The sequence below is a fragment of the Macaca nemestrina genome, chromosome 16, assembly GCF_043159975.1.
Source record: "Macaca nemestrina isolate mMacNem1 chromosome 16, mMacNem.hap1, whole genome shotgun sequence".
Taxonomy (NCBI): Eukaryota; Metazoa; Chordata; class Mammalia; order Primates; family Cercopithecidae; genus Macaca; species Macaca nemestrina.
The window spans coordinates 75,363,423-75,385,290 of NC_092140.1; the positions used below are offsets into that span (position 1 = coordinate 75,363,423).

General features: G+C 39.8%; 1 protein-coding gene across 1 annotated transcript in view; it reads right to left on the bottom strand.

Annotated features, from left to right (window-relative positions):
* The window catches only part of LOC105490744 (WD repeat and FYVE domain containing 2), a 202,629-nt gene extending 183,920 nt beyond the window's left edge, over positions 1-18,709 (bottom strand). Inside the window, exon 1 of the mRNA XM_071081623.1 lies at positions 18,570-18,709. The gene's annotated coding sequence lies outside the window, so the exon portion shown is untranslated. The remainder of the gene's footprint in view (positions 1-18,569) is intronic.
* Between the last annotated feature and the right edge of the window lie 3,159 nt (positions 18,710-21,868).

The following is a 21,868-nucleotide window of genomic DNA, read 5'->3' on the forward strand; positions in this document are numbered from 1 at the left end:
CTGGGTGACAGAGTGAGTGAGACACCATCTCAAGAAAAAAAAGAGCCTTACCTACCACCTCTGAAGTACCCCACCTCTTCAGAACACTCACTGTCATATCACTCTGTTTTATTTTCTTCACAGTACTTACCTCTGCCTAAAATCATCTTGTTTGTTTCTTACGTATTCATTAGTCTCCCTTCTCTAGAAGAGAAGCACCGGGAAAGAAAGGATCTTGACAGTCTGTGCACCATTGTATTCCTAGCCCCTGGAGTAGCACCTGGCATGTTAGGAGGCATGTTTTAAATATTTGTTGAATGAATGACTAGCCAGAGGCAGGTTCAGATTTGTTTAACTCTATTCCATTAAAGCATAATGGAAACACTGGAATCTGGAATTTGCCCTAATTTGTGGGATGGGGCTGACTTTGGGAAAAAATACACAACTGCAGGTATGTCCAACAGGCATAGGAAAATATCAGTATGGTAAAGGCAACAGGTTAGCAATTTGTATCCGAGAGAAAAGCATAGCATGAAATAAAGGAGGTGTCCTAATAGACAGATAGGAGAAACTTTGAAAATTTAGAGCTTCTGGCCTTCCTGATAGAGGAAGACTACCCTAGTAGTTCTTAACCTTTTAGGTCACAGACCTTATTAAAAATCAGATCAACATTACACATCTGCTAGAGGAGGAGGCATGTACTCATGTACAAACTAAATTTTACATGCAATTTCAGAAGGCACACAACTATCAGAAATCCAGCCTGAGAATTCTTGCCTGCTCTGGGAAAATATAGGACTACTTAGTCCCACTCCCCACCACACAAGAAATGGCATTCTGATGACGATCAAGGACAGAAAGGAGTAGACTTCTAGAAAAATGATTTTCAAATTTCTTTGTTTATATACCACTTTAAATAATTTTGAAAAACTGCTAACCCCTTGCAGAAATTAAGTATAATTTTAAATGTTTGAGTCTGAATTCTAGCACCTCGTAAATATTAACATTTATTATAAAGATTTTTACATTTGAGAATGTTATTGAGTCCCCTTGTAATACTATCTGAAATAAAATATATACGTGTGAATATGTATATATAAATTAAAATTCTATAATTTGTTTAATATACTAAGGCCATAAGCTCTAATTTTTCAAAGTTTCTTCTAGATTAATCATTACAATGGTTAGTTCACAATAGTTAAAACAACCAAAATATATTACAGTTTTATGTAAAACTATTCAACAAAAAAGTAAATTTTCTTTTCTTTTTTCTTTTTTTTTCAGGTACAGAGTCTGGCTGAAGTGCAGTGGTGCGATCTCGGCTCATTGCAACCTCTGCCTCCCTGGTTCAATCGATTCTCCTGCCTCAGCCTCCTGAGTAGCTAGGGCTACAGGCACCCACCACCGGTGGCACCTGGCAAATTTTTTGGTATTTTTTAGTAGAGACAGTGTTTCACCATGTTGGCCAGGCTAGTTTCAAACTCCTAACTTCAGGTGATCCACCCACCTCAACCTCCCAAAGTGCTGGAATTATAGGCATTAGCCACCATGTCTGGCCAAAAGTAAATTTTTAATAAAAATTTTTATTGGAGATGAACAAGACTGGGTTTTTATATTTCCCTGTATTCAAAAGTAAATAATAATTTATTGTTAGAATTAAGCAGGATTCAGGATCAATTCTATTCCCACATTTTATTTTGTAAATATAAGGACTGAGCAACCTCATTTATATAAATGGAGGGAATGGAGAGAGTTTTGGTGTAGCAATGCCACTGAGTTCTTTTTTTTTTTTTTAATATGGAGTTTCATTCTTGTTGCCCAGGGTGGAGTGCAATGGCCCGATCTTGGCCCACAGCAAACTCTGGCTCCCAGATTCAAGCAATTCTCCTGCCTCAGCCTCCCAAGTAGATGGGATTACAGGCACATGCCACCACACCGAGCTAATTTTGTATTTTTAGTAGAGATGGGGTTTCACTATGTTGGCCAGGCTGGTCTCGAATTCCTGACCTCAGGTGATCCACCCACCTTGGCCTCACAAAGTGCTGGGGTTATAGGTGTGAGCCACTGCACATGGCCACCACTCAGTTCTTTGAACTCTTTTTGAGTTAAATGTCAAAAATCACACAGTTGGGAGATACCTTTTGCAAATCATATACCTGATGAGGTTCTTATATCTAGAATATCTAAAGAACTCTTACAACTCAATAATAAAAAGACAACCCCATTTTTAAATGGGCAAAGGATCTGAGTAGACATGTCTCCAGAGGAGATACACAAATGGCCAATAAGCACATGAAAAGATGCTCAATATCATTAGCCATCAAGGAAATGCAAGTCAAAACCAATGAGATAGCACTTTACAACTACTAGAATGGCTATAATAAAAAAGATACATAACAACAAATATTGGAAAGGATATGGTGAAATTTCTTTCTTTCACTGCTGGTGGGAATGTAAAATGGTACTGCCTCTTTGGAAAACAGTCTGGCAATTCTTCAAAATGTTAAACATAGTGTTACCATATGACCCAGCAATTCTACTTCTAGCTATATACCCAAGAGAAGTAAAAACTTAGGTTCATATAAAAGCCTGAACGTAAATGTCCAAAGCAGCATTATTCGTAATAGCCAAAAAGTAGAAATAACCTAAATGTCCATCAACTGATACATGGATAAAATGTGGTATATCCGGCCGGGCACGGTGGCTCACACCTGTAATCCCAGCACTTTGAGAGGCTGAGGCGGGTGGATCACGAGGTCAGGAGTTCGAGATCCGCCTGGCCAACATGGCAAAACCCTGTCTCTACTAAAAATACAAAAATTAGCCAGGTGTGGTGGTGGGAGCCTGTAATCCCAGCTACTCAGGAGGCTGAGGCAGGAGAATCTCTCGAACCCCTGGAGGTGGAGGTTGCAGTGAGCTGAGATTGTGCCATTGCACTCTAGCCTGGGCAACAAGAGCAAGACTCTGTCTAAACAAACAAACAAAAAAAAATTGATATATCCATACAGTGTGATATTATTCAGCAATAAAAATAATTTTGTTTTCTTTTTTGAGATAGATTCTCACTCTGTCACCCAGACTGAAGTGCAGAGGCACAATCATAGTTTATTGTAGCTTCAAACTCCTTGGTTAAAGCGATCTTCCCACCTCAGCCTCCCAAGTAGCTAGGCCTACTGGCACACACTATCATGCCCCACTAACTTTTAAAATTTTTTGTAGAGATAGGGTCTCATTCTCAGGTTAGTCCTGAGCTTGTGGGCTCAAGTGATACTACTGCCTTGGTCTCTCTAAGTGCTGGGACTGCAGGTGTGAGCCACCACACCTGGTGGCATCACATTCTTATATATTTTCCTTCAAATTTTAGAGCTGCAGATTTTTATGGAAAAATCCACTGTGTAGCCTACTTACCAAAATGCTGTTGTCAAACCAACTAGGTAAATCAGATTTATTTTCTGTTATAAAAATTCCAACTTTGTTTTTTCCATCCAAAAAATATTAATATCATTTTGAAGAATACTGTAAAAATATAATAGAATGCATCTTTTAAGATGGACTATTAAATGTAGTCAAGATTTCAATGATATATATAATAATTAATTATCAATTTTTAATAATTTATTAAAATAGTAAACCAATATGCTTTTCTTATTACTTAATATACTATAATGTGTGGCTTAAGTTATAAATGTTTGGTAAACAAGAAAAATAAAAGACGCGATATGATATTCTTTTAGCAACTGTGTGTGTGTTGAACTCTTGTGTTGTAATTTTATGAATAATTAAATAAGTATCAAATATAAAAATCATAAATGATTCCATTAATTTGGTTAGAAATCATAATAAATATTTATTATATATTTAAGGAAAGATATACACTTTTCTTATATATTTAAGGAAAGATATACACATAAATATATTCACCAAATAATAAATACACTAAAAGTAATTGGCTCTTGAACCCGGGAGGCAGAGGTTGTGGTGAGCCAAGATGGCACCATTGCACTCCAGCCTGGGCAACAAGAGCAAAACTCTGTCTCAAAAAAAAAAGTGATTGGTCTGGGAGTAGCATATAATTTAATTTTTTGTTAATAGGAAGTAGAAACTATTAATCATTTTATAGAATAAAATAAGCTGGTGATTGATCATAAATAAGTATTTCATATGGTTTGATAAATAGGTTGTACCTTATCGAATAAATAACTGAATCTAAAATAATAAGTTTAACAGTAAGTTCTGTTTACAATATATTTTGAAAACTTGGTAGTATTAAAATATCTTCCCATTGCACAGAAAAGAATCAGCATCACTAATTTTGTCTAATTTGGCTTTTGTGAAGTTTTTTTTTTCTAATTCCTCATGCTAGAGATGAGTAGTATTGAGAATATCTGAAAAGAGCTGCTTAGTTTAAAATACTTGAGAAAAAGTCTTTGGGCCATTCAGTCTTACTACTGCAGGTCACTTAGCTTCACCCTCACAGCACTCTCCTTCCAGAATGATGCATTTTTTTTTTTTTTTAACAGCAGACCAATAGAAAACAAAGTCATTAAACAAAAACTGCCTTTATTCTCACCACTCTACTTACCTTATACTTATATTCAGAACCTCCAAGGAAGAGTCAGAATATCCTTGTTTTTTTCTCCCCTAACAGAAATATTTAAAAGGCAAGGAACACCAGAAAGATCTATAGGTTCAATTTCCTTATTAATCATCACAGTTTCCTGCAAATCAATATTTTGGTATTTGTTGTTGTTTCCCAAGAGGTTTTTTTTTTTCTCTTACCCAGGGCAATGAATGCATCACAGTACATTCTAGGATGGATAAAGGCCATGAAATTGGGAGAATGTCTGATGTGAATGTTAGCACATCCTCAGGCAAACTAGTTTTAGGAAAAAGTACCGATAAAAATTAAACATCCGGCCGGGCGATGTGGCTCACACCTGTAATCCCAGCCCTTTGGGAGGCCAAGGTGGGTGGATCATCTGAGGTCAGGAGTTTGAGACCAGCCTGGCCAACATGGCGAAACCCTGTCTGTCTTTAGTAAAAATACAAAAATTAGCCAGGCATAGTGGCAGGCTCCTATAATCCCAGCTACTCGGGAGGCTGAGGCAGGAGAATCACTTGAACCCGGGGGCGGAGGTTGAGTGAGCTGAGATCATGCCACTTCACTTCAGCCTGGGCGGCAGAGAGAAACTCTGTCTAAAAAAATAAAAATAAAAAGATTAAAGATCTGGAAACAGATTTATATTTGCTTGTATTTATTTTTTTGCACAGAAACCATGCTAATTTTCTGTCTTCCCAATTTTAGAATACGTGCTGCCAAAGCGAGCACTGGAAATGAATATTCTTAAAATGAGGCTTGTTGGTGGACCACTTGACAAGTTTTCACAGACCTGAGTCACACTACACTGGCCACAGTTTGGACAACTCTAGTCTAGGAAACAGAAAGTGGGGCCGCAGTTCTAGTGGTGGTTGGAGCTTTTTGGTAGGGGGAAGACTAAAGGGATTATTCTCAATAGCTGGACTAAGGTAATTGCTTTTGGATCAACTCCTCGTCCTTGGAAGGCCAATTAGGAAATGGTGTGAGGCTGGAGAAAAGAAGTCCCATAGCAGAGTCAAAAGCCCTTGCTGCTAGTAAAGATCGTGCATTTTCCTGGCGCATCCTCAGCAACCTGAACTGGCAACAGAAGGCTGGGCTGGGATCTGGGACTCCTGGCTTCATCAGATGAAACCACACATAGCAAGAGGAAGCTAGGAGCAGACAGTGTTCTGAGACCCAGTTAGGCAGTCAGTCAGCAGACTGTGCACCAACCTCCAGGCTAGGATCAAGGGCAAGATTCAAATCTGTGATGATAGCTTAGGAAATCAATGCAGGGCCCTGGGGCTCATGGAACTGGTGTTCTGAGCAGGAGGCCTAGGCATGATCTTAGGGGTCAGAACTAGGAACAAAGTAGGAGTAGAACCACTTAATAGGGTGTCCTGTAGCAAATCACTTAATCAATTGGAACCCCGCCCTTTCTTCATCTGTAGCATGTGGATAATCACAGCACCAATCCTACAGAATTGTGAATATAAATATGATCATTCATTGGAGGGAATAAACCCAGTATTGGCAAATAGCTACAAATAGCTACTCCAAGGGAAGAGGAGAAATATGAGAAAGAGTTGGAAGGGAACCATGGGGAAGACAGAGAGAAGAAAGGGAGTAGAGATGATGTCACAAAACTAGGAAGAAATCTAATAATCAGAACTGAGTCATAGGTCAAGGCCAGGCCATCTTGCTGTGGAAGGCCCAACCTTCCAAAGATCAAAATTCTGAGACTAGAGAGTTACAGATAACTTCCACCTTCATTTTTAAGTCAGGTGTTTAGAATGAACTCAGGTGAATATTCTTGCTGACTTAATTATGCCTTGGTAGTTCTCAGACGTGCCCATAGAATCCCTACGGTATAAAACTAATGGTCACTTGGCATTTAACTATCATGATGAATAATGCTTCTCGAGAAGAATGTCTTTTAATTACAACCAGGAAGATCAGATAAACATCTTCCAGTTTGTCTTCCTCTTCCTTTCCTGGTTCTCTGGCAGCAGACATGTAGCTCCTTCAGCAATAAGGTTTTGTGGTTCTGATGCCTGGCTGCACACCAGAATGCCTGGGAACTTTTTGAAAATACAGACTCCTGGACTCTCTTCCAAATGACTGAATTTGGTTTCGCAGGAGCTTGGCCTTAGAACCTGAATTTTTATAAAGTATTTCCAGATTATTCTAATGCAAATGGCTTCATCTCCATGCTTCATCTAATGTGGAAACTGTGGACCTGGGAATCCAATGGAAGTGTGCAGGAAGAGTGACCAGCAGTATGGAGGGCAAGGCCTCCAACCACAGGATACATCTCTTATTTCCTTTTATTTCCCAGCATGAGGGACTGGCCAGCCTACCAGCTTTTCCACTATTGGCAGCAAGTTTCTCTTTCCCGTTGACCATTGAGTAACACAACACAGGCTGCAGCTTTCCCCCTACTCACCTGTGCTGGAAGCCACCTAAGGTTTTTGCAAGGCTTCCGTCTATACTTTCTCCACCTTTCCAGTCTTCCCCATTCCTCTTTAACCTAGGCAAGTGTGTGCTAACAATAGGTTTTCAAATACATAAAGGGCTGAATTAACGCTTATTTATCTATCCTTTTTAATGGACTTTATATTCTAAGAGCAGATTTAGATTCACAGCACCATTAAGCAGAAAGTGCAGAGTTGCCATGTGCCACCTCCTGCCCACTCCCCAAGCACACTGCCAACACCCCCTCCACCACAGTGGTACATTTGTTAATCAATGAACCTGCACTGATATACATTATCATCTAAAGTTTGTAGTTTATGTTAAGATCCACTCTTGGTGTTGTACATTCCATGGGTTTGGACAAGTGTATAATGACATGTATTCACCACTGTAGTATCATACAGAGTAGTTTCACTGTCCTAAAAATCCTTTGTGTTCCATCTATTCACCCCTATCTCCCCATAACTTCTGGCAACCACTGATTTTTTTTCTTTTTATCTTTTTCTGCTTTTTTTTTTTTTTTTTAATAGAAATGAGGGTTTTGCTATATTTCCCAGGTTGGTCTCGAATTTTTGGACTCAAGCAGTCCTCTTGTCTTGGCTTCCCAAAGTGCTGGCATTACAGGCATAAGCCACCATGCCCAGCCAAATGTTTTTTTCAATTGTCTCCATAGTTTTGCCTTTTCCAGAATTCCGTACAGATGAAATCACACCATATAGAGCCTTTTCAGATTTGCTTCTTTCACTTAGTAATGTGGATTTAAGGTTCCTCCACGTTTTTCATGCCTTGATGGCTCATTTATTTTTAGCATTGAATAATATTCCATCACCTGGATGTACTATAGTTTATTTATCCATTCACTTACTGAAGGACATCTTGGTTGCTCTGAAATTTTGGCATCTATGAATCAAGCCACTCTAAACATCTGTATACAGGTCTTTGTGTGGTGGACATATGTTTTCTACTCATTTGGGTAAATACCAAGCAGTGTGATTGCCGGATCATAGGTAAGAGTATGTTTAGTTTTATAAGAAACTGCCAAACTGCCTTCCAAAGTGGGTATACCATTGTGCATTCCCACCAGCAGTGAATGAGGGGTTTATCTAAATTTCAGAGGAAATCCAGCTCTCCTGGAATTTTCTGCAGAGGAACGAGGAGAGTAAAGCAGGATGAAGTGGGAGTGGGAACCAATCTAAGGAAGTGGTGATAGGGTAAAATAGTGACAAAAAAGATGGAAGGAAGGGAGCTTATGTTTCTGTTCCTTCGTTGCTTTCTGTTTACTAATAACTTCCATGCCACCACAGACACACCCATACACTAGTCCTGAACTGGGCTAAAGTCAGAGACAAGGACTGTGGCTGGTGAGGTTTGTTCCTTAGGAGACCGAGAGCAGGGGAACCCCAAGTGCATCTGGTTAAGAGGAATTGGATCTGCTATTCTCAGAACAAGCTTTCTCTCAAAAAATATTAACTGAAACCATGAATGAAAACCTCAGCTCTTCCTCAGATTGCCATTTGAGGGTCTGAAATCATTCATTCTTCCAGAAAATATTTCTTCAGAGCCTGCTATGTGCCAGGGAGTGAGCTGGGTGCTGGATGTGATTAACTCTCTTATACAGTCAAGGGCAGAGCTCAATGTAGCTCACATGCTGAGTTTCTCATTAGAGGGCCACTGACTCTAGGGCACAATGAGCAAGTAGAAAAGAGGAGTTAGCATGACAAGCATTTGCTTTAAAAGTAAAGGCCATGTTTATGTCAAAGTTCTAGAGCATAACTGTGTGGTCAGATCTGCAGTGAGTCTTCTGCATCAAATAATGTTTAATAGAATGTGTAAAGGAATTAAATGGGACCTATGGAGAATGAAGATTGCCATATGAAATAGTGAAATGGGGGACAGAATGAGATATACTGCCATTTAGGCAAAATGATTTATTCACATGGAAGGAGTCTGTCCCAAACTCTCATCTATAACAAAAGTTGCTTTACAAAGGAATGGACGATTTGTATCTTTCTACAACTTTTGGAGATAACATAGTTTCCAACTAATGTCTGCTTTTGGTTTGATATACCACCTAAAATTATACACATGAGGAAGATAAAGGATTCTGTTAACAAAGAATGAGACTATCTTTATCCTCAAGGACTGTGATTAAAGGTCAGTGGTTAATGACCAAAATTCTAATGCGGTCACTGGAGTCCTGGCAGAATGACATCTGAAATTCCTTGGATATATCTGATGATACTTTTAAAAACTTTTTTATAAGCATCAAGGGTTAACACAGTACAACCATTCTGTAGATGAACCAGCTGTTGTTGGGTATGCTTAGGTCTCACAGACATGCTTTTAGGAAAAGCACTTCCCAAACTCACATTCCATCTTGTGAGCCCTTTCTAAGAAAACACTCACCTTTCCTCTCCTGTTGTACTGCCCCAAGTATCAAGCACTGTGCAAGACATGAAAAAGGAGCTCAGTAATGACAAGTCAGTAGAAAGATTGATTGACTCTTAGGAGCTTTGCACAACAGTTTCCAGTGAAATGGAGCAGAGAAGAGTCACATACCCATATTTCTCCTATCAACAGAATTTACTTGGCAGTTAATACTGGAGGCCAAAGAAATCAGGATAAATGTTTGTTATCAAAGATGCCTTCCCTTGAGTAAAATTGGTTAGGATCAGATTAATTTCCCTCAAGAGCAGCACACACCTAGGGAAAAGGGCTTTTGTGCCAAAGGACTTAATGTTATTCTTTCCCTTCAATTGCCATTCTGTCTCTAGGGAAAAAGGACTAAAACCAACAAACAAAAAACTCTAAAACAACAAGAAAAAACTCGGCATCCACAAATAAATGAAAAGAGCTCCGATGCAGTATAGAACAAACTGGAAGTCCTAAGCAGAAACAGAAAGAGACCAAGATATAACTGATAACCCAGTTAGTATAACCCAATCTTTGATCTCCTACATTAAATCCTGGAAAATTCCATGGGCTTCTAAAACATGCATCTTTCCTTCCAGGGCATAAGATTCTAAAGAACTTATATCCTATAACATATGTCCATGAATTAAGTATTTTTTAAAAGATGGTTCCCTTTTGAGGTTGGTAAAAAGGAAGTATAACTAGCACCTTGAAGGACATGATGAAGGAAGTGGAAATGTGGCTTTGTTTTCACAGTAGTCTTGCTGTCCCCAGCCTTGCTCCCTCCAAGCCATCCTTCTTATTGCACTGGAATAATCTTTCTAAAACTGACATCAAATCATGTTACTCCCTACCATGGCCTAAAAGCTTTGAGAGCTTTCCATGTCTCTAGAATGGAATCTATAGTCATCATCTGGCCCATGCCTCCTTCTACAGTCCCATTTCCTACCTTCTACCCCACCAAGCCCTAAATTCAGTGATTTTAGTTGCAAGTCATTCGCCTAATCTTTTTAAACAATAAAAGGGAGACCAGCAGCCACTTAGTCAGAGTTTGATTAGGTCATTGGCTCCATTTCTCTACAATTCCCTTGTCTTCTGGTTGGCTTCTCATAGGGTAAGAAAATGGAAACCAACAGCTCATGTTTATGTGCTTCCTCTTCCTCTTCTATGTCCAATAACTGTGAGTGCATCTCTCCCCAACCATCAAACCAAAGTTCTGGGCTTCTTTCTGGTTACACATATCCAGCCCTGAACTAATATCCCTGAGGAATGCCAGGGTGAATTTGCTTAGGCCTGGAGGACATGTCTGTCTGAGAACCAACTGTGGCAAGCAAGTGGATTATGTGGACTGGCTAAGGACAATCAGGGCCCATCCCTGGAGCTGGGCAGGAGATCAATCATACAATTCCAGCCTCAATTCCATGGCTGGGAAATTTTGAGGGAAGGAAAGAATGGATGCTGAATAAACATCTTCAGAATTCAAACTACTTATGATTATTTTTATTTTATTTTTATTTATTTATTTTGAGACTGAGTCTCGCTCTGTTGCCAGGCTGGAGGACAGTGGCATGATCTCGGCTCTCTGCAACCTCCGCCTCCTAGGTTCAAGTGATTTTCCTGCCTCAGCCTCCTGAGTAGCTGGGACTACAGGTATGTGCCACCATGCCTGGCTAATTTTTGTAATTTTAGTAGAGATGGGGTTTCGCCATGTTGGTCAGGATGTTCTCGATCTCCTGACCTCGTGATCTGCCTGCCTCTGCCTCCCAAAGTGCTGGGATTACAGGCGTGAGCCACCGCGCCTGGCCTAATTCTTTTATTCCAAAGTACATGTCCCTGCCCTCTTCCTGGAATGCTATTCCCCACTGTCTAGATAACTCTTATTCTTCCCTCAACCCCAGCTCAAGCATCTCATCCTCTGTAAAGCTTTTTGGGTCTCTCGCCCAAATACAATAGATCACACCCTTCCATGTACCATTCTTATACCCAGTACAGAATTAATTTGTTTTTTCCCATTGTTCATCAATTATTTGTTTAATGATTTGTCTTCCCAGATAGAAGCTTAACTCCTTGGGGGCAGAAACTCTTATTTCTCTTTACTCTTGGCACCTATGAAATGCCCAGAGCACATGTGAACATCCTTTGGATAAATTCAGGTATTATGAATTCTGATTCATAAGTTAAATATTGATCACCAAGTTGTATGCTTTGTGTGTAGGTGTGACCTTACCTGACATCATAAACTTGAAAAAGAGATGGGTTCTCAGAAGAAGTATCTGCAGACAGGAGCACAGGCAGATGGAAGGTGAAGTGGCTGTCTCTCTCTGGTCTTGGTTCTCTTGGTCTGGATTCGGAGGAATCTAAAAGTCTTTGAGGGTGCAGGGCATTATTAGTTGCTAAAGATGACCTCTGCCCTGTGAAGGTAGGAACTAAGCGAGAAGCTTCTCAATAGGAACCTCAAGCTGGTAACCTGGCCAGCCAGATGACCTAGTTGCATGTTACGCTCCATGCTTAGGATCCCTTTATCATTCCTAATCAAAAGGAAGGGAGCAAGGATGCCCCAAATACTATTTTGTTTCCCTTCACTGTTCTGAGAAAAACATACCACTTTAACCTTTCCTCAACTTACACTATCGAACAGTTAAACCTTTACAAAAGGTGAAATAAAACTATCATCATTAGCAACAATTTTTAAATACACTTATTCCTGGTAGGGCACAGTACATGTGGCAAAGAAACGTAGAAAGAAATTGGGCAACTTCAGGAAAGCTAATAACGTATTAACAAATGAGAAGTGCTCAGCAACGAATAACATTAATGAGCATAATGCAAATATTCTGGAGGGTCCTGGGATTCCAAGATGAGAAGACATGCACTGTGTTAGATGCTAGTATCTGTCATTAAAGTCACAAAGGCAGCAGAAGACAGGCTCCATGACCTCAGCGAAGTCACATATAAATGTAATGACTAGAGACTATTAATAAGTACAAAATAGTATAGTATGAATTATACATTTGTGATGGCACAGCAGCAACATTATTTGACTGATTATGGAGGGAGTGATCAGTGTGAAATCATATTAGTCAGGGCAGGCTTTTGAAGGGGTGAGTCACAGGTTTTTTGAACAAGAGGCTGACACGATGTAGTTGGTACTCAAAAAATATTATCTTAGCAACTGAGTAGAGGATGAACTGAGATGGGGGAACACAAAGCAGAAAGACCAGGGAGGAGGCAGTAATGCAAACGAGCTGTGGGGAGCCTGGACTCGTGTGTGGGCTGTGAAATAAAGCTGGAATGGTTTAGAGCAGGGAATGCAGCTGATTGCATAACAGTGTGGGCTTTTCAGATAAACTGACTTGGGTTTCAATCCTGGCTCAACTACTGACTGACTGTGTTACTTGGGTAATTGGGTAACTAACCTACCTGCTCTAAGTCTATCCCATCATCCACAAATGCAGGAAATACTAATACACTAGTAGAAGTTTGTCATTTTTGCTGTCCGGTATCTGAAAATTCTTCCTGACTTGAGTGAATTTCAATGTAAGTGGGAAGCCACAAAGGGGAAACATTCCCTGCCTCCCTCTGGCAGCTAGGGCATAGACACATGCCCTGAGCAGGGCCAGTTGGTGTGCACACATCTCTCTGTACTTAGGGGTAGTGATGCAAAGGCACTGTGATCAGTTTGAGATTTTCAAGGCTGCTGTGGTGGGCATGAGAGTCCAGAGACATGGTGGAACATGTCCTGGGAAATTGTTGCAGAGGTAGAACCTCAACTCTGTGCTCTGCTTCTTCCCTTGGCTCCCAGTGCTCCACCTTCTATGTACGCTGCGTGTTGCCTGATACACTTCCAGTAAGTTCCTTTTCTGCTTGAGTTACCTGCTGCTTGCCACCAAGAGCCTTGACTGGAATACAACCTCACTGGGTTGCTTTGGGGATTGAATAAGATGGCTCATATAAAGCGCTTAGCTCTGTACCTGCCATGGTTACTAAATGGTGGAGCTAAGAAAACAGAAAGAGCTTGTGACAGAAGGGTCACAGACTCTGAGAACTAATTAGATGTGAAAGAATAATACAAAAGAAGAATGGAAAAGGTAACACCAAGTCTGCAAACCTGCCTTCCATATTATGGTTCTGCCTTTAACAAGAATATGGAAGCTGACAGAAAGACGCCTGCTTGAAAAGAGGCTAGACAGCAATGGCAAAGGAATCCATCTCTTAGCACGTTGATTGAGAACTTAGTGTTTTGCCGACAGGACGAAGCCTAAATTTGTTAGCCAGGCCCTTGAGGTACTTCGTAACCCTGTCCCAACCTGCCTGTCCAGCCTCAGCTCTTACCACTCCCTGAAAGACACCTGATTTTGGAGTCAGAGCCAGCTGCATGGTGTCCCGCGAACACACTGTGTTATTTTGAGCCTTGTTGTTTTAGCACACTGCATTCTCTTTGCTTGGAATGTCCCAATCATCCTCCCTCAACTTCAACTCCCCATTTAAGACTCAGTTTACATATTTTCTCCTCAATGAAGCCCTTCCCCACTCCTACCAAGTAGAGTTACTCCCTCCCTCTTCGGGGTTCCCACAGAATTCTCTTCATGCCTCTCTGATAGATCACATTTTATTCTAATTTTCTCTTTGTATCTTTCTCTATACGGTCCCAGACACTAAGGACAATGGTTTAGTCGTCCTTGTGTTGCCAATGCCTAACATTTTCTGGCACAGAGACAATACTTCACAGGCTCCTTGTCGAACACCCAGAATATTTATTTCTGTATTTAGTTAGAGATAAAAGGGTATGACTATCAGGTAATGAATCTGATTCAACAATTCACACACAAAAGTCAGTCTTGGTTATTATTTGTTAATGTGTCAAGCAATAATTGGTGTCCATTTCCACTTCCTAGCTCCTAAAGGCCAGAGTTTGGGTTTAACTCACTTACTACCAACAGGAGTTTGCAACAACAGGTACAGTAAAGTATTTTAAATCCTTTTTAAGGTGCTGCTTTGATGTAACCAAAGCAGCTTTGCTAGGAAGCTGAAGAGACCCTGGCTGGGGATCCTGCTATGAGGGGCCAAATCAGCAACCTTGGTTAGGTTTCTCTGTAAATCTCTCTCCAGCTCTGATCCCCATAACTCAACCAAGTCACCTTTCCCAAACAGAAACTCCTAATGAAAAGAAATATTTCCTTCATATCTTCCCAAGTTAGGCTTAAGTACAAGGTCCCAGAGGAACATAGCCATTAGACCAAAATTTAGTAATTTGATTTTCCATTGACCTCAGAAATTATTCTTTTATATTTTACCAAATGGATTTTAGAGATTTTTGTTTTTAATTCATTTTGAATAAATAATACAGTCCTATGACTCAAAAATTCAGAAGTGTACAGTGTCAATTCTCTCAACCGTTTTCTCCTAGCCATCCAGATTCTCTATCCCTGGGCCACCAACACTGTGACTTACCGCTGCATTCTTCCAGAGACATTTTATGCATATTAGGAAATTTTTTTTCTTTTACTGCCTTTTGCATAAAACGTAAAGGAACACATATGTGTTCTTTTTTTTCACTAAACAATTTATGTCTTACAGATCTTCTCATATCAATATCTATCAATACATATCTATTTCCTGGCTGTGTGGTATTCCATTGCATGGGTGGACTGTAATCTGTTAAGCCAGTTCCCTATTGATGGGCCTTTAGGTTTTTCCCAATCTTTTCTGTTTTACAAACAATTCAGCAGTCCTTTTAAACCTCCCTCCAAGTTTCCTACCCAGCTTTTGCCTACGTTTCAAAATATCCTGTCACTCTTATCTCACGGAGAAAACAGAGGCCATTAGATTGAAATTCCATCAGTTGCCTGCCTGTCATCAATTGCCTGCCACCTTGTACTTTATATTCCTACAAACCAGGGTGTGGTTCTCCGAATTAGCCATGTTCTCTCTTGCCTCTGTCGCTTTCCATATGCCATTCGCACTCCCACTATCATTGGTTTGCCCAGGAAACCTCTAGTAACCTTTCAAAATCAAGCACAGATATCATGCCACCGGGAGTTAATCAGTTGCTGCTGTGTATTATGACTGAACCTTGTTCCCCTCCCACTGTTGTACTCACTATGCTGGTTTAAAATTTGTGTCCGAGTCTATGTTCTCATAAGTCTGTGAGCACCTTGAAAGCTAATTCATATCAAGATGCCCAGCACTTAGTAAAGTCTAGTAATGGAAGCTATTCAACAAATATTTGTTGAATAAATGAATAAATAATGTGCAGATATAAACATAGGCTGTAATGACAGGTATTTGCAGAACAGTAGAATGCGTCTTCAACCTTGCAGGCTGTGTTGGAAACAGAATTGGACCAGAAAGCAAGAGACCCGGGGCTAGTTCATAGAAACAGGAAACTCTCCCAACATGTTCATTGCTGTATCCTCCGTGCCTAGAAGAAGGGCTGGCTCTTGACTGGTGCTGGCCAAGAACAAAGCTTTGTGTTATATTTGGATTTGAATCTGCTAATGATGAGCTTTATTGCAAACAGTTCGTAAAGAGAAAGTTAAAATCAGAAGGGCTATAACTTTTGGACTACCAGGAGAACATATGCAATACCCAGTCATGGATAAGTTATCATAATGCCAGTGAACTTCTTAAGTTGAACAAGTACAACCAATTGACTTCTACAAACATATTTTATAGATTAAATCACACATATTCTATAGCCACGGGTTTTTCCAGGTTTGGTGCTAATCACATATTTTCTCTGGGAAATGAAACAAAACCTGAATGTTAATCTTAGGTCAAGTGGGGCTCTTGGCTCCTTCCCTGTGCACATTAATGAGAGCAATAGTATGACCATCAGAGCCTGAGCCACCATAGATTTAAATTGAAACAAGCCCTTTACCAAACCTGGCCTGTCCCCAGCCTGCTGTGGTCACCTGAATGCAAATATGCCCCTGCCCTCTCTTCCTTGTCTTATTGAACAATAGTAACATACATGATAATGTCAGTTCTCCATCAATTTATGAAAACAAGATTCTTTCATCCTAATGCTTCTGATCCAATACAGTGACTCAGAGATTGTTTTTCAACTAGGACCAAATCAAAGCTTTAGCTTTACAATTTTTATTTCTACAGTGTTCAATAAATATTTGTTGATTGACTGAGTATTTTGCCATTAATTAACTCTGTAACCTTGGAACAGTTTCATTTAATTTTTCTATGCCTCATTATTCTCATCTATATAATTGAGTTTAAGTTATATTTTTCAAATTATTTTGATGGTTTAAACCATTCCTTCAAAGTAAATCTTAAGGCCAGGCATGGTGGCTCACACTTGTAATCCCAGCACTTTGGGAGGCTGAGGCGGGTGGATCACTTGAGGCCAGGAGTTCGAGACCAGCCTGGCTAACATTGTGAAAATCTGTCTCTATTAAAAATACAAAAATCAGCTGGGCGTGGTGGCACACACCTGTAATCCCAGCTATTTGGGAGGCTGAGGCAGGAGAATCACTTGAACCTAGGAAGGGGAGGTGGTAGTGAGTCAAGATTGCACCATTGCACTCCAGCCTGGGCAACAGAGCCAGACTCTGTCTCAAAAAAAAAAAAAAAAAAAAAAAAAGGAAACGAAAAAGAAAATCTTAAGCAGAATCTAGCATTTAGAGCAGAGAAAAGTGAGGCTGCTCTAGATGAAATAGGTTTCGGGGTCCTAAGACTCCTCTTTTCCCACACCCATTTCTGCTCCCGAGCTACTTTGCTGAACCCACAGGACCCTCTGAGGTACCATTTGTACAAGCACTGGACTGAATAGAAATACAAATATAAATAGCATTGACTCTCAGACTTGTAAAAACAAAACAAAACAAAACAAAAAAATTACAATCAACTGGATGCAGAGAGTCCCAACCTGCAGCCTCTTAATTCTTAGGAATTAAGATTAACCACCCAGACAAATTAATCTGGTTTCTTTGCCTTGGAGGGTATTACATCAACTCAACCAATGTCAATTGATTTTTTAATGCTAAGCTGAATTGGAAATTATATATATATATATATATGATAAATTAACAATGAACATGACTATACTAATAATAAGCAATGAACATGAGAACATGAACAAACTACTAATGAATATATTTTAGTAGACACAATTTCTCAACATATGAAAATGGGGGAAGGAATAAAGGGAATCTTTGGGGAGTGAAAAGGTTGAGAATCACAATGAATTCCTTTCTCTTTCTCTTCATACAAATAAAATGGGCCAGAGAAAAGTGAAATGGCTTGCCTAAGCCTTCACAGCTTACTTAGTGGCAGATTCTGCACTGGGACGTGGAACTTGTAATTTCCAGCCCAGGGCTCTTTCACTGACCATGTTGTTTCTTTATAAGGTTAGAACTTTACCTTTATGTATCTGGAATCCATGATCAGAATGCTACAGAATGATAAAACATCCACATTATCTCAGCATTCATTATCTGAGTCCCTGAAGTCTGAAGCAGTATAGGAGACTAAAAGTCATCATAACCTAGAAATGTTTATTTATCAAATGACTGCTTATAAAAGCCACTCAAACAGTCATATCCATTAAATATTAGCTTTGCTTCCTTCCTTCTAGGAGCAACTTTTTTGTTAGGTAGGTATCTAGCTGGTGACTGGATTTTTATACAGAGTGGCAATACAGTACAACTACAGTGCAAATCAAACACACTGTATTTGTACTGTATTGCCAATGTGCATAAAGCAAATCTTGCAAATGGTATAGGATTTTATAGGATTAATAAAAGAAAGTTGAATGCTTAGTCCACAGTGAAAGAGGGAGAAAAACATAGCTGATATTGTTATCGAGTAAAAGGGGCTCACTGTCCAATGCACTAGAAGCCCATGCTATGACACCATGTTTTTGAGAAAAGAAAAGCTTTGTATTGAAAGTCAATCCCAAGGAGACAGAAGTCAAGCTCAAATCTGTCTCCCTGTACTGGCTTCAAAGCAGTATTTTTATTAGAAAAGTTTCAGGGGGTGGATTCTGAGATTAGCAGGTGATTGGTGGAAGGAAAGCAAAAGTCTGGAAAGTCTTTGGGCATGCTCAGTTATCTCTTCATGCTATCTCATGTGTCACATGTGCAAATTCAGGGGGAGTTGGTATGAAACATACGGTGGAAATTCAGGCTGTGCTGTCAGCAAGCTCCTTCTGCACCGACTCCAGTTGGTCATATTGGTTCCAAAGGATTTCAGCCATTTCTTTTATGTGATAAGCAGAGGGCGTTTCAGCCTTTCAGCAGGTTGTTTCTTTTTTTAATCTGTCATCCTGCAAAGTCAAGAATTTGTTAGTCATTGGTTTCTTTAACTCTTTTGGGCATAGTTTCAGTATTGAAGAGGTAGACAAGGGCCAAATTAGGGAGGCCTTATGGGTTTCACTAATGGTTTTCATTCGGATTGTCTTTTAAGCAGAAGAACTGATCATCAGATTCACCTTTAAAATTTTCATTTTGAAATTGGCAAATACAATAAAATATATAATCTGGCAATTGTATTTCTATGATTCTATCTCATAGATGCATATCCACATGTAGAAACAACACATGTATAAGGTTATTTATTGCTGTATTATTTGTAAGAGCAAAAAATGGATATGACTCCCATATTCAGCAAAAGGGGCCTGGTTAAATAAACAATGGTATGACATGCAGCTGTCAAAACAAATAAGGAAGCTCTCTATGTAGTGATACATATGGAAAGAGCTTTAGGACATATGGCAAGGGAAAGAAAGCAAGATGTAGAAGAGTGTATATGGTAGGCTATCTTTTGTGTAATAAGGTGGGAGAAAATATATTTGAATATGCTTGTAATTGCCTTAAAAACCCAAGGAGGATTTTAAAAGTATATGGATGGAAGGGATATCATTGGAGGGAGGGTTGGGGTGAGAAGTGCAGGAGTGAATGCAAGACTTCTCTGAACATCTCTTTTTACAGTGTGTGAAATTTTGAACCTTGTCAATGTAGTAGTTAATACAAACAAATCCATTTAAAAATCACTCTGGCAGCTCTAAGGAGAGTAGATTGTAGGGAAATAGAGTAGAAGCTGGAGCCCATTTAGGAAGTCACCAAAGTAGTTCAGGCAAGGGCTGAAGGTGGCTGGCAATTACTTGGAGGTAGCAATGGAGCTGGTGAGAAATGGTGAGTTCAGGGGTGTGGTGCCAACTGGACTTGCTGGTGGATATAGTGTGTGAGAGAAAAAAAGAAATAAAGAATAATTCCTAGATATTTGTCTTCAGCAACTGGAGGAGAAGAGAAGTTAGAGTGAAGGTAGGAAGAGAGTGCAAGGAAAACAGAATCAAGGTTTCTGTTCTGGACACATTTTTAATACTGGCATGCCTCTTAGGTGTCGAAGTAAACATGTCTACAACTAGAGAAACATCAAGGAGGATAATGACAGCAGAGATGTTTCCAAAAATAATGAGTTCAAAATTAAAGGACTGAGAGCCCCTGGGAAAAGTTCATAAAATCCTCGAACATTTTTGTCAAAACGTCCATCTTCACTATCATGCTGTACAAATAAACTATAAAGTGAAGAATGTCATTTGGGCTATTATAAAATTTCATTGGAAAAATTACATCCCCAAATTCCAATCCATTTATTCTTAGTTCTAGGAATAAGTATCTAGATATCATTATAGCCTACATTTCATTACATATGAAATATAATAAACATGATTTCACAATTTGTATTGCATTTTTCAAGATAAAGTTTGAATGCAAGCTTTCCCACTATTTCCTATGAAATATAAGTGGCCTTTTTGATATCCTGAACAAAATGCAAAAGGACTGCTATAGTTTGAGTGTGTCCCCTCCAAAATTTGGGTGTTGAAACATAATGGCTCATGTGATGGCATTAAGAGTTGGTGCGTTTAAAAGATGATTAGTCTATAAAGGCTCCTCCCCTCAAGAATGGAATTAAGGAACTCATAAAAGAGGTTTCACGTAGCCTTCGGCCCTCTTGTCCTTCCCTTCAGAAGATGCAGCAAAAGAGCACAGTCTTGGAAGCAGAGAACCTGCCCCTTACCAGACAACAAACCTGCCAGAGGCTTGATGTTGGACTTCTCAACCTCTGGAATTGCGAAAAATAAACTTCTGTGCTTTATAAATTACAGGACAGAATCTTGCAGTGGCCAAAACACAGGGAAACAGATGCAACATAAACATTTTCTCTTTAACAACAAGTTCACATCTTTATTAACAGAATACCTTTCTACATTTCCTAAATTCATAATGGCAGGAGGTGGAGAGTAATAATTTTTCTTATTTTACTGCCCTAGAAGTTAAATAAGTATTACTTGGTAAAAAACGCAAAACTGCTCTCTTAAGAATTCTGCCTGAAACTACTAATTTTTCTTTTGTGCATTTATCCTGAGTAGGACAGGCTTTGGAAATGTCCCACTGTTAATACAAGCAGAGACTTACTGGTTGTAGTGTTTGCTGTGATGCCCAATGTGGTAGTCAGCTGGGGTGGCTATAACAAATTTCTATAGACTGGGTGGTTAAAACAACAAACATTGATTTCTCATGGTTCTGGAAGCTGGAAGTTTGAGATCAAGGTGCTGGTATGGTCAGGTTCTGGTGAGCACTCTCTTCCTGGTTATGTCCTCACAAGGCCTTTGCTTGGTCCTCGCGTGCAGAGAGAGAGAGAGAGAGAGTATGTGTTCTTGTCTACTCCTCTTTTTATAAGGGCATTAATCTCATCACAGGGGCTTCACCCTCATAACTTAATTTAAACCTAATTACCTTTCAAAGCCTCATTTCCAAATACCACCACACTGAGGATTAGGGTTTCAACATATACATTTTGGAAGAACACAAACATTTGGTCCATCGCATAGCACCCAGCCCAGATTCCCCTTCAGGCTGGAGACCCTCTTACTCTCTGGTGCAGAGAGTGTTGGCTGCTGACAGGTTACAACTGAGGCCTCCCAAAGATTTGCCTTCGATGAAGGAAGTGGCCTCTCCCAAGGTCTCCTATCCATAGGGGTGAGGGGGTGGCTGCAACAGGCATGGGAGATGCAAAGACCCAGTCCTCTTGACTCAATTCCACACAACCTGAATGAGCCATCCCACCTCCTGAGCGCCCCTCCCCAAGAGGTCACCTCAGGCCAAATTCTGCCACTGTCCTACTTCCTCATGCCCTCACAAATGTTTTCCCAATAGACTCCTGCACACAACTCTCTGTCTCAGAATCTACTTCCTGGGGAACCCAACCTAAGACAGTAGAAGACCTCATTAATAGCATATTCAAGCAATCAATAATCAAACGATGCAGATTTCTCTATATTTTGTGTAGGTTAAGCCACAGTGCAAAAAAAGCAAACATGGTGGATAATGCTCAAAATACAGAATACGTGATCAGACACTCCCAGGGCTTGCTGTATGCACTTTGCATATATCACACATACATTCATGG